The sequence below is a fragment of the Cupressus sempervirens genome, chromosome 8 (assembly GCF_028749045.1).
Source record: "Cupressus sempervirens isolate cs-2001-9-10 chromosome 8, ASM2874904v1, whole genome shotgun sequence".
Lineage (NCBI taxonomy): Eukaryota > Viridiplantae > Streptophyta > Pinopsida > Cupressales > Cupressaceae > Cupressus > Cupressus sempervirens.
In genome coordinates, this window is record NC_143125.1 from 515,867,625 (window position 1) to 515,880,662 (window position 13,038).

General features: G+C 34.4%; 1 long non-coding RNA gene across 2 annotated transcripts in view; it reads right to left on the bottom strand.

Moving 5' to 3' along the window:
• Positions 1-648: 648 nt before the first annotated feature.
• The window catches only part of LOC149543463 (uncharacterized), an 83,885-nt gene continuing 71,495 nt past the window's right edge, over positions 649-13,038 (bottom strand). For both annotated transcript variants that reach the window (XR_016355638.1, XR_016355639.1), the window contains one exon: positions 649-1,230. This is a non-coding gene — a long non-coding RNA (uncharacterized LOC149543463). The remainder of the gene's footprint in view (positions 1,231-13,038) is intronic.

A 13,038-nucleotide genomic window follows, 5' to 3' on the forward strand; every position in this document is an offset into this window, starting at 1 on the left:
ATATCAATTCCATCATTGGTTTTCCCCAATACAATAAGTTGAGGATATGAAATACACATACAACTTGATGGCATTGGCCGAGTGAAAAATTCAATGGATATGGATCAGTTACACTCATCAATCTAGTATGAATTCTGAACATCTGGTGAACTCCTAGATATGTAATAAAAATATGATGCAAATAGTATGCTGACTTGTGGGACAATATTGCTAAGAGTTATATGCCACAATGAATGTTTACGCTTGATGGTATTAGCACACTAAAAAATATGATGGCCATGGATTAGTTACAACCGATCTCTCTAGCATGAATTCTGAACATGTGCTCACCTACTAGATATGTAACAAAAATATGACACATTTTCACTATTGCCACATTGATGTAGCAGTACAATATATAAACAGTCCAAGTCAAGATAACAGAGTTCAATCATCTACTTCCAAGTTAAAATTTAAATAGTCTACCAATATTGGCCACGCTGAACATCCGCCTTGTATTACATTATTGAAATAAAAATCACATAAATCATAATCTATATAATCAAACATAACATGCAAACAATAAGTTACATTCAATCAACGGGGACTATGCTGCAGATTGGGTCCCTACCTAATGTAAAAATAGCAGTGATAAACAGTAAATTTGAGTGGTCATGAAAACATTTGTTGTTTTGATTCACTGCAACTTTTTTTCGTTTACAAAAGGAAATATAATATACAGCACATTAAATGATGGGACAGTAAAATGATTGCTATCTACTTTTTTTCATATGCGCTGAAGCCTGATGCATATTGCAGCATTTCCATGAAATGAAATAACTTTTGGAATAAGTTACGGAAGCTCGAACTTCTTTCAGTTGTTTTATACAGGGAGGCACACTCTACTCTTTCTAGAAGACTCTCCGGGGAATCTTTTATTAAAGCCAACCTACAAAACTAGATACCACACTGCCTTCACAAATTATAAAATAGGAAACAATAGACTTTCCTTTATACAGTGACCTGTCATTGATATTGATTAAAGTTTCAGATGTTAGAACTTAAAACACTGCTTTTCTCTCAATCTGCAATTAAACCAAAACCCATTTTAGAACTTAAAAACAGCCTTGTATTAAAGCGTCATTGTCCTTCAGCTAGTATTTTATATTTTGTTTGAGTTCAGGAGCAGCCTTGTGGAGCTCGTGCTGGAGGAGATAGTACTGCTTCACTTGTTGCATACACTGTAAGCAGCTGGAGTGTAAATTAATTAGAGAGCTATTAGCTTTTTCCCCAAAAATGGATATTAACAAGTTCCAAACAAATTAATATAATACAGACAAATAATATCATTAAAAAGAGGGATTTACGAGATCCAAACAAGGTTACTTCTTGTCAATTCATGTCTTCAAACCCACAATCTATTCAATACCCACACTAAGCGCAACTCTACAGCTATGGTAATTATCATTCAGAATAATAAATTACTTTTATCAATTCATCATGGAATCAACAAAAACAAGTCCACAAAGGTGTATAATAACCAGAGATTTCTGCGGTATACCTACAATGGTGTATACTAAACATTTTTTCCTTCATTATCTTGTAAATGTTGTCTGAGGGAAATCTGGTGATCTGATGTTCAACAAATGTTTTTCAACCCAGGAGTGAGAGACTCCACATTATAACAAATGTGTAGAAAATCATTTAGTATGACTTAGATTCATTTCTTCTTTATTAACTGTTTTCCTTTCCTCGAGAATTAGATAATTATCAGATCTATTTGCAGAGTCCACAATGCAGATCAACATCCAGCATATCTTTAGTTCTTGAAAATTATTCTCACTCCTAGATGCATTCACATTCTCCTTGTAATTTTTTAGTGAGAAGATGGAAACAGAGAAAAAAATTAGCCACCAAAAAAATTTATGATATGAACCAAACATACCAAGACTTGCTTGCAAAACTTCCCAGTCTTAATACGCCACCCAAATTTAAAGAGGTTCTCATAAAAGATTTTAGTGGCTTAAATTAGACATGTGATTCTTTGGCTCTCTTTGACTTTTCAAAAGATATTTATAAAAAGAAGAAAATTTATAGGAAATGAAAAATCCTGAAATTTCTCAGATCTGATTTATTAGTTAATGCACAAATATATTGGCACGGGCAGTGAAAGCCAAATGTCTTCTCAATCTGAAAATATTCACATGGCTTTCGATCAGTCTCTCCACATATGCATTTGTATCACCACAATCAAACTTTACAGAAAATTATACTAAGCTGTTTTAGTGATGCAGATAACAAGACTACAATTTCGTTGCCAGCATAACAAGCCAATTAATTGCAGCTTTGAACTCTTTGTCATAATTTCCACTGGGGAATCAAATCCAGAATCAATCCAGATGGTGGGTGTGAAGGTTGCTAGCTTTTAGTTCTTCTAATTAGTGTCAATCTTTTTACATTTTTCCCTTGCTTCAGTGTAGTTTTGAATACTCTGTGTCAGTCTTCTACTTTGATAAGAAAGATAAATAAAAATCTACTGTAGTTCTGTAGCAAAAAACATATTTTTCGAGACATTTGTTTTGAGATATCCAAAAGTTGAAACTATCGTCTACGGTTGAGAATTTAATTGACTTTGTAGGTAGCCTCTTTACTTGATATCCTGGTCAACATGGACAAGGTGCTTCTGTATATGTTTACTGGAATGCTGCAGAAAATGCTGTTTGAAGTTTCTAATAGGAATCAATGAGTGTCCCTATTAAATTGAAAACTTGGTGATTGATCTTTCCTCTCAACATCAATAAGGAAATCGGGCATAATTTTCCCTGTCAAGCAAGAAGCAGATAATTTTCCCTGCTCCGATCTCATGAAACTTGGAATTCATACTCAAGAAAATATTATATGAACAGAGTGACATGTGATAAAATAAACTTCCTAAGATGCTTATTTAATCAGCATAGTGCACTATAAAGTTATAAACAGTAAGGAAGACAGAAGTTGGGGATGTTGAAGAAGTAGAGAGGACATTCAAAGAATGGGTTGAGAAGTTCAAGATATGGTTTCACACTTCCTATGCTACTTTCTGCATATTTAAAAGAAGTTGTAATAAAAAAAAAGTTTGAAAGTTTCAGTAATACTTGAAGGACGTAAGCGAATCTGTAAGAAGTGGGAAATTCTAGCACAGGGCCATGTGCAGAGAAAACAGATGTACAAGGCAGTCACAGCAGTGATGGGAAGTTATTTGAGAGTGAAATTTAATGACTAGAAACCACATTCTGAAACAATCAAGCAGAGGTTGATTGGAAAGAGCGAGTGGAACCCAGGATCAAGAAGCATCATTGACATTAAATGGACAAAAAATCATGAATAAGGTCAACATTGCTTGAGGACAAGCTATATTTGGGACAGGATGAATATCATGCTCCCTTCTCAGTGGTCAGCCAGCAACACTCAAAAATATTGTTTTTCCAAAAATGCTAACAACAATTTGTAAAAATTCAAGTTAAAAATAAAATATATTAAGCAGTAAACAAATTGGCCAATAGGTTTTACATTGTGGGTAGTGCCCAACCCACTAGGCTTTATATTGTGTGCATTGGCCACCAGCATTAAGTATCCTATACCAAGAACTCACACTAGAAAATTTCTTCAGAAAAACTTTTGACTCACAATTCATATTTTCAATACAGAAAATCAAACCAAAACCAGAAGCACAAGATATTGAGCCCACTCAAACAACTCCACCCTCACTTCTCGAACAGCTTTGGCTACTGCCATTCCAATCTTTGGCTCCTTTGTTGCCCTTGCCTTGAGATTGAGTGCTGGATCAAAAGCAACAACAAACTCTGCTGCATTGATTGATGCGCATTCAATTAGTGATTTTGACCTATGTAAAACATGGCAATCTTGTGTCTTGCTGTGACATTTTCACACATTGCTTCATTGCAAATGGGATCCCCAGTTTTTTTTTTTTGAGGGTTCCATTTAGGTGTTTTGGTTTCAATCTCCAGTCTCTTGCCAATTTTAAATTTTATGTTTTACCTAGTTCAGGACTATACTCAAAAAGTAAGAGACAAAGCATGACTAATGGTGTGTTCTAATGCTACAGAAGGGTTCAAAGATAGGCCAAGGGATGAAGATCAACAGCTTCTGAAGCCAATTTTGACAACTCCTACTCTTTGGGTCAGTTGTTTTTTGATTTCTCTGCATTTTACTTTTTCCAAAGTTTCATTCTTGGCGCTTTTAGGCCAATCAAGGTTTACTTGTTTTGCCCGCTTTATCACTTTATCGAAAAAAAAATTCAAAAGTTCCTATTTTTGGAAAGGCCCCCAAGTATAATATTCCTTATTTCAAATGTTAATATTGTAGCTTAGTGGGAGTGAATTGATCTTTAGAGTTAGTCTCCAATGGTTATTGGTTAAACAATATTGCATTTGATTAATCATCAAGTACACACACACACACACACACACACATATTGCTGTTATTAAAGTCTAATGATTAACTTACCATAACCAATATTAATTAAACAACCCATATTAGACATGTCTCTTCTACTCCTATATGTATGCATTTGGATCTGCACTTGGAACACACAGAAATATGGCAGTGTTATTACATTTTCAGTGATCCTGTCCCTCAACATGGTATCAGAGCAGAGCTGCAAATGAATGGAATGAAATTATAATAGAAAACCATTCCATGAAATCATTACCATTGTTAATAATAATAATAAAATAGTCAGAGGAGTGTGAAGGCATCAATGTCAAAAATTAGAGATGAATATATCATCGAGCTTTATATACACATCATCAATGAATGTAAAAGATAGGACCAGTTCATATGTTGAACCATGGTATACGAGGTAATACAAACGATTAAAGTATCTCTAGCAATAGAGTATTCTAAGAAAGGACGATGGTAACCTTCACCTGTTGCAAACTAGTTTACAATGTATTGAACTTGGAAGTTATTAATTCTCCATGAGTAGACAATGGTGATTTATCTCACAGGAAGGCATTCAACGCCACTTGAGATAATCATCTTCATTCTGGAAACTACTATACAAGTAACCGATGAAGAGCTTTTTTGAATGGTTGGGTTGTCCTTGCGGCAAGAAACAAATGAATTAGATAAAGCAAATGTCACAAGTAAATATGTGGACATTGCATAAATGGAAATAGCGGACTTCAAATTGGAGATTCTTTCATCCACACATATGGAAGAAACTAGACAAGCACGAAGTTAGCGGCACATTTAAGTGAATCATACACCATGAAGTCATAGGGAAATCATACAATACAATATGAAGTCCGACTATGTCAAATAGAGTAGGGAGAAGTCTTGATCACGACCAGTATGGACAAAATGATTTAAGACAGACTTGTAACCATTTTGGCAATATACAACATCAATACAATGTCTGAGACAAGATAACATAGTCGGCAATAAACACACCAAACATGACAACAAGTGGGTGAGTCAACAACAGACAAAACTGAGAAAGGTCTGACATACTAGGCGAGTGAGAAAAGAAGCAAGAGTGACTGGCAATTGGTATCAAAGGGACAATCACTACCAAACCAAGGCAGCATGATAGTAAGGAATATTCTTATAGCACCTACCCCAATAAAGGACATGCACTAAAATAAGCAAATATAAGGAAGATATTGCCAAATGAGTTATTCATACATCGAAATGGCTATCCAGCAGATGGAATTGCAGCATATTGCAATTTATTAATTATTTAGAAATTCTAAAACAATTGTTTTGTAATTTTAATTTAATATTAAATAATAGATTAATGTCGATTCTGTCAGTTGGGTAGGCACTTCCTTCATACATTGTGGTTATGATTATTGACATGTTACAAGTTGTGTGATATCTATTTGCTCAGTATTTATGACATCGATTATCATACATGACCATCGAAGATGTTCTTCTTGAATAACTATGTTTACTGGTCAAAAAAGTATACAAAATAGAGGGAGGTGTTACAGGTAGGAAAGATTGTATTTAGTTGAAGAACCAGTCACAGACAACACTGCCAGCATAGATAGATCGGTAGAGATTAAGTGGTACGTGCCCGTCCAAAACAAAGCAACAAACAATACAATTATCCACTTTCATCATAGTGGTGAATGCCATTCTTACTTGCAACATGGATATCATGGAAGTATGTATGTAAGGGGGTCATTGGAAGTGGTACGATCAGACCCCTTCCCTACACAACTTCAATAAAATTGACGGTACATATGCAGTTGTACAATGATGTCATGTTAGTAAAGGAAAAGAGTAATTCTCATATTATGAAAAATAAAATTTGATCTCATTATTACACACAATTCTAATAGTTGAGAAGGATGCCAAATGTGATCAATGAGTAATGGACGCCTATATGAAAATCTTAGTGGTATCGCATAATGTGGAGAGAATAAAGCAAGGAAGTCGATAGAATTATGAGAAGCTGATAGAGTAGACAAGTGTCTTGGAGATCTGTAGTTTGAATAGGCCCAAATATAGCTTTGCTCAAAACAACACTGCTACCAATCTTTGTGGAATGCACACAAGCCTAGCTGAGGAGTTCGCAGAAGACAAGACACTCTATACGACATTGACGAATAGGATTAAGAGGATACTCACAGATATGCTAGAGTTATCACATTGAAAAAAAAGGTCAATTTGGCAATAACACGGGAAGCAAATTTTATATGGCTGGCAAAGATGTCAGAGGCTACTCATGGATGAGATGAATTGCATAAGGTGGGTCACCATTAGTTGTCCAATCAGGAATGAGGAATAATCCTCAAGTTATGATGAAGTCGGATCAGGCAGTAGAATTCCTGGTTCTACATGAAATCCAATCTGGAAAATAGAAGGAAATTCCATGTTCCAAGCTCACTTCCGCCTAACCTAAGGGCATGGATTTTTCCTAAGGGATGAACATTCCACAAATCATCAAGAAGTCAGACCTGTCAAGGAAGTATCCACAATTATACATGAAGTATGCTCAAGAAGGATAAGAAACTTGGTTAAGTATGGGTAAATTCCACAATGCATGATGAAGTCTCCCAAGGTTACAAAGAAAATGGTTAGGTGTTGATAAAATCCACAAGCAAACCTTAAGTCCTCCTAGCTAGGATGATGTGAAATTGATAAGTGTTTGAAAGTCTTGAATAACTACATAAGTCCCCTTCATGGTTTTCAACAAATCAACCTACCACGAGAGTCTATCCTGAACAGTTAAATCACACGCATTTGGAACTTTGGAATCATCTTTGTAATCACACAAATCATCTATTTAACACATTGAGAATTTTGTTCAAGAGAGGAAAAAGTACCCAATATTTTATTCTATGTTATTTGTCATAAAACATGCACCTTATCCTCTACTTAATAAATCTTGAAATTGTCCTCAGTGTTGAAGATTCTAGCTGTGATAGAGATCTTTATCTATGATTTCATGAAACAGAAATATGTTTGTTATGACTGTTATGGTCATCCTCAGTTGAAAGAGACACTTGTGATAATATTTAAGATAATATTATATTGAAAAACATGTGTCATACGTCATGCGAGGAGGCAAGCGTATGGAAATATGAACAGTCGTGTATTTGGAATTTAAAGAGACCTTCGTGGTTTTCAACAAATCAACCTACCACGAGAATCTATCCTGAACAGTTAAATCGCACACATTTGGAACCTTAGAATCATCTTTGCAATCACACAAATCGTCTATTTAGCACATCGTGAATTTTGTTCAAGAGAGGAAAATGCACCCAAAATTTTATTCTATGTTTTTTGTCATAAAACATGCACCAACAGATCCTTATCCTCTGTTTAATAAATCTTGAAATTGTCCTTAGAATTGAAGATTCTAGCTATGATAGAGATCTTTATCTATGATTTCATGAAACAAAAATATGTTTGTTATGACTGTTATGGTCATTGTTAGCTGGAAGAGACATTTGTGATAATATTTAAGATGATATTATATTAAAAAACATGGGTCATATGCCATGCGAAGAGGCAAGCATATGGAAATATGAAGTATTGAATATTTGAAAATATGAAGGGTCATGTATTTGGAATTTGAAGAGACCTTCGTGTGTAAGATGAAGAGTCTTAATTTAGTTTATTTATGTGATTTCTTTGTGTCTTGTAAGAATATCAAGTGAAAGCTTTGCACTAAAATATTTTTTATTACCAATAAAAGTGATATTTTGCTGGTGTGGCTAGGTTTTTACCTTCAAGTGAAAAGGGTTTGTCCAGGGTAAATGTATTGAGTCTTCTGTGTATTGTCTATGCTCTTCTTTACTGATATTTAGCTTTATTTATGGGCAAAAACATTAACATGGTATCAAAGTCTTGTTGATAACAACAATAAAGAAATCTCTCTTGTTCTTTGGTTTGTGTATCTATTCAAATGGTGAATTGTATGTGTTTTATATCATAACTACGATACAATCATTTTTACCTTTTATGGAATTTCTTCAGTATGTCTGTTCTGTCTGTTTGACTTTTGTCCTTCTTCAGGCTCAATTATTTATTTATTTATTTGGCTACCTGTTATTATCATCAGAATCATTTAAGTATACATCATGTTTTAGAGAGGACGTATACCCTTTGTAATAGGCATCATGCTTCCAAGTTTGATTTGCATAGAATTTCTCATATCTTGAATCAATTTGTAGGTGACAAAGATTCCATCCAAATTATTTTTTGCCATCAAATTCTTTGTTCTTTTGAGATGAACCTGTTTAGAAATGCGTAAGGTGTTAAAGCATTCTTAGTGGTTGTTTTGTTGATGTTTGGTAGCTTCTATACTTGTTCTAATTGTTTCTATATGAAATTGTTAACTCCAGCATTGATGTTTTATTTGCTCATATGCGTTCATGTTTGTTGCTTATTGGAGAGACTTGTCTCTTTGTATTTGAATAGCTACATCAAATGTAGCATCTCAATTTTTGTGTTGAATTTTGTAATTCTAGAAGTCTTTAAATGATGAGTAGTTCTTTCATATGTTGCATCCCATCAATTAGTGTCATTCTTTAAAGGAAATGAAGATTTTTCTTCAACTCTCAGCTCATTGTCGGTAACTACTATCATTTCACTGCAACTATAATATGAGACGACATAGCTTTTTTGATAATTGTGGTCAGTTCATGCTTACGAGAGTTATTCTTCCAAGTGTCTTCTTCACATTTATATCGTGATCAGTCTTGAAGAGTTCTTTTTGATGGTGTAGCCTTTGGAATTAAATGTCACTGCATGCGTTATTGTCGTATTATGTTTGAACTGCAATTATATCTAGGATTTCTTTCAAGCTTCCAGCATTCATTTTTCATTCGCTCTGCATGTGTACCCTATCACATAGCAACGAGTTAGATCTTTCTCATCCTCAGGATTATACTTTGTCTTCATGCTTTCATTCCTCTCTGGTTTTGGTTTATTCTTCTGCATATCAAGCTCTATTTTTCTTCAACTTCTTAGTATTCACTATGACTCAAAAATCAGTCAGTTTCCTTCTAAAGTCAACGACTCTTCTTTCTCAGACTTGTCTTCTATCCATGTCTTTGATATGTGCACTTATTCATGCTAGAGTCATATGTGTGTGGTTCATATTATTGACCAGCAGTGTTGCCTTATCTCATCGTGTAGGAGCTGGTAAAAAGCTATTATGCATAGTTATTATAAAATGTTACTTAGTAGAAGAGTTTTATTATTTTGGCGATCATTCTTTATTTCTTTTGTTCGTTTCACCTTCATTGAAATGGCAAACATTGTCGGCACGCTATTTGCCTCAAGCTGTGTGTAGAAGCTGCTGGCATTTTTGTGTTGGTTAGATTGTCGTCTTCAAAAAGACATGAGTAATCAGGTTATGTAAGCATGAATCAAACGTGTGTGCAATTCTTTCCACAGTTGTGTTTTTCTCTTGATGAGGACTATTTCACAGAGTTTTGTTTTTATAATACTGTCAAGCCAATTCGGTTGTGTAGAGATTTACATGTCTCTAGATCATGATCAACAGTCAATAGTATGCAAAGAAGAATATGCAAAATCTATGAAACTCTGGAAGTAGGTAAAGAGTGATTCAAGTAACACCCTATTATCAGATCCACATTCACATCAGCTATGGTCAACTCTACTCTAGTTGTCCAGATTTCAGATTCATTGGCTGCAAAAGAATCTGTGAAGGTTGAAATATTGGGCAATGGCATATTATCCCACTAATTTTTTTAATCAAAATCTGGAAAGACAATCATGAGATTTATTTTTATATTCTTGATTGTTGTTATATCATTGAGAATAGTGCATAGTATTTAGCATCGATATATATATATATATATATATATATTTGTTAATGATAGGTTGATTAATCTTTTAGTTGAAGGGTGCAACAAGAAGCAATGAGACAAGGTGAGATTATCAACACAAGGATGTTGCCTTGACAATATCATGATATTTAGAGGAAGACTATTTCGACTCAGAGGAAGGTTGCATCTAGTACTTCTGTGATAGTTTAACTGCTAAAGCTCTCCATTTGATCAAATTTGAATCAACTATCCCATTGTGGTGATCAAAGTTGTCCCTAATGAGAGGAAGTCATTCTTATACAAGTTACTATAATGCATTCTTCTCTAGAAGAAGTATGAGGTGAAAGCCCTCGTTCCACCCTCTATGAGTAGGCACGGTGGAAATGAATTCTTATCTGGGAGAAGTCCGAGGTGCGAGTCCTCGTTCCATCCTCTGAGTAAGTATGGTGGACCACCCTTTGCGAGTAGGCATGGTGGAAATGAATTCTTCTGTAGGAGAAGTTTGAGGTCAAAGCCCTCTTTCACCCTCTCCAAGTAGTGTAATGTCCCCTTTTTTCTGGGACATTAAAAGATTGATAGGCCAACCCAATATATGACCTTTGAGGACTTAATATAGAATTATTAAGTCAATTTTTAATTAAAGGAGAGTGAATAACAGATGAGTTGTCATGAGGGACAGGGAAAAGAATACAGGAGTTGAAGAGTCACAAGATGAGTCTTTAAAAGGAGGAGAAGTTCATTTCTCTATGCTTGGTTAATGATTTAGATTTCAGTTTCTCTCTTGAGAGAGTTATCTGGAAAGCTTTAGCTTCCTCACGTTGGATGAAAGCTTCATCTTTCATCCAACATGAGGACGTAAACCCTCGTGCTAATAAACAGTGGACGCAAACCCATTGTCCGTGGAGATGTCACATCAGGTGTCTCATGTGTGCTTATAGGTTCTTTTCTTAGTATTCCAATCTGATTGTAAAACTGTGTTTAAGATTAGAATTTTGAATGCTAGTTATTGTATTTGCCAATGTATAATGCAATAACATATTTTGAAGTATTACGTCCTCACACTGGATGAAAGCTTCAGCTTTCATCCAACGTGAGGACGTAAACCCTCATGCTAGTAGACAGTGGACGCAAACCCATTGTCGGTGGAGATGTACCACATTAAGTGTCTTGCATATGCTTACAGGTTCTTTTCTTAGTATTCCAATCTGACTGTAAAGCTGAATTTTTAAGATTGGACTTTCGAATGCTAGTTATTGTATTGCTGATGTATAATGCAATAACATATTTTAAGGTATTTTATGAGAATCTACTGGTTCATATTGTTGGTTTATAACACATCTTCATATGTTTATGTTCTGAGAATTATCTTAAGATAAAATTGGGTCAATATCCATTTGGGATATTTCAAGTAGGCATGGTGAATTTCATGTGTGTGACTCTGTGACTTTAATTTTAGGAGCTTATGAAGTAACTATAGTGGAATATGTTATGCTGAGATAACATGTGTCATGTGATGTGAATTTATCATTTTTTGTTGCAGGTATGTGTGACTTCCTTACTAATGATCTCTCTCTTGCTAAGAGGGGGTGTTGAAGATTGTAGCTGTGATAGAGATCTTTATCTCTAATTTTATGAAATAGAAATATGTTTGTTATGACCGTTATGGCCATCTTCAAGTGTAAAAGACATTTGTAATAATATTTAAGATAATATTATATGTAAAAAAACATGTGTCATATGTCATGCAAAGAGGTAAGAGGTAAGCGCATGAAAATATGAAGTGTTGAATATTTTAAAATATGAAGGGTCTTGTATTTGGAATTTGAAGAGACCTTTGTGTGTAAGATGAAGAGTCTACATTCAATATATTTATGTGATTGCTTGGTGTATTGTAAGAATATCAAGTGAAAGCTTTATGCTCGAACATCTTATTATTATCAATAAAAGTGATATTTTTCTAGTGTGGATGGTTGTTTCCCTCAAGTGGAAGGGTTTTCCTAGGATAAATGTATTGAGTATTTTGTGTATTGTTTATGCTCTTCTTTGTTGTTGTTCATCTATATTTCTAGGCAAACACATTAACACTCAGTTTAATAAAACACACACTAACAGGGCCTTATGCGAAATTAAGTGTTTGAAAATATTGAATAACTATGTAAGTCCCCTTGGAGGTTTTCAGAAAATCAACCTACCATGAGAGTCTATCCTTAACAATAAAATCACATTCATTTGGAACCTTGGAATTGTCTTTGTAGTCACACAAATTGTCTATTTAGCACATTGAGGATTTTCTTGAAGAGAGGAAAAAGTATCCCCAATATTTTATTCTATATTGTCTGTGTCATAAAACACACACCAACAGGTCCTTATCCTCAATTTAATAAATCTACCCTTGCTCTACATAATACATATATAAATTCTCATTCCTTTTCTTTGTATTGTGCAGGCATTGCATTAATCAATGTTTGCGGAGATTCAAGGTTTGAGGCAAAGGAAGTTCATGGATACTCTAGATGTTCAAATTCCCACCTTTGATAAACTCTAATGGTTCTCTAATATGTTCTTGAGACTTTTAGATCTGTTAAAGGATTTATTGAACTTGATTAGTCTTCATCCGACTAAGCTATAATCTAGAACTTTGGGTTTGTCATTGTTTAGTGAATGAACCCACTTGTGCTGCATTATTTAGGGCACAATCAAATTTCTACCAAAAACCTTTACCAACCCTTCTCTATTATAATTAAGG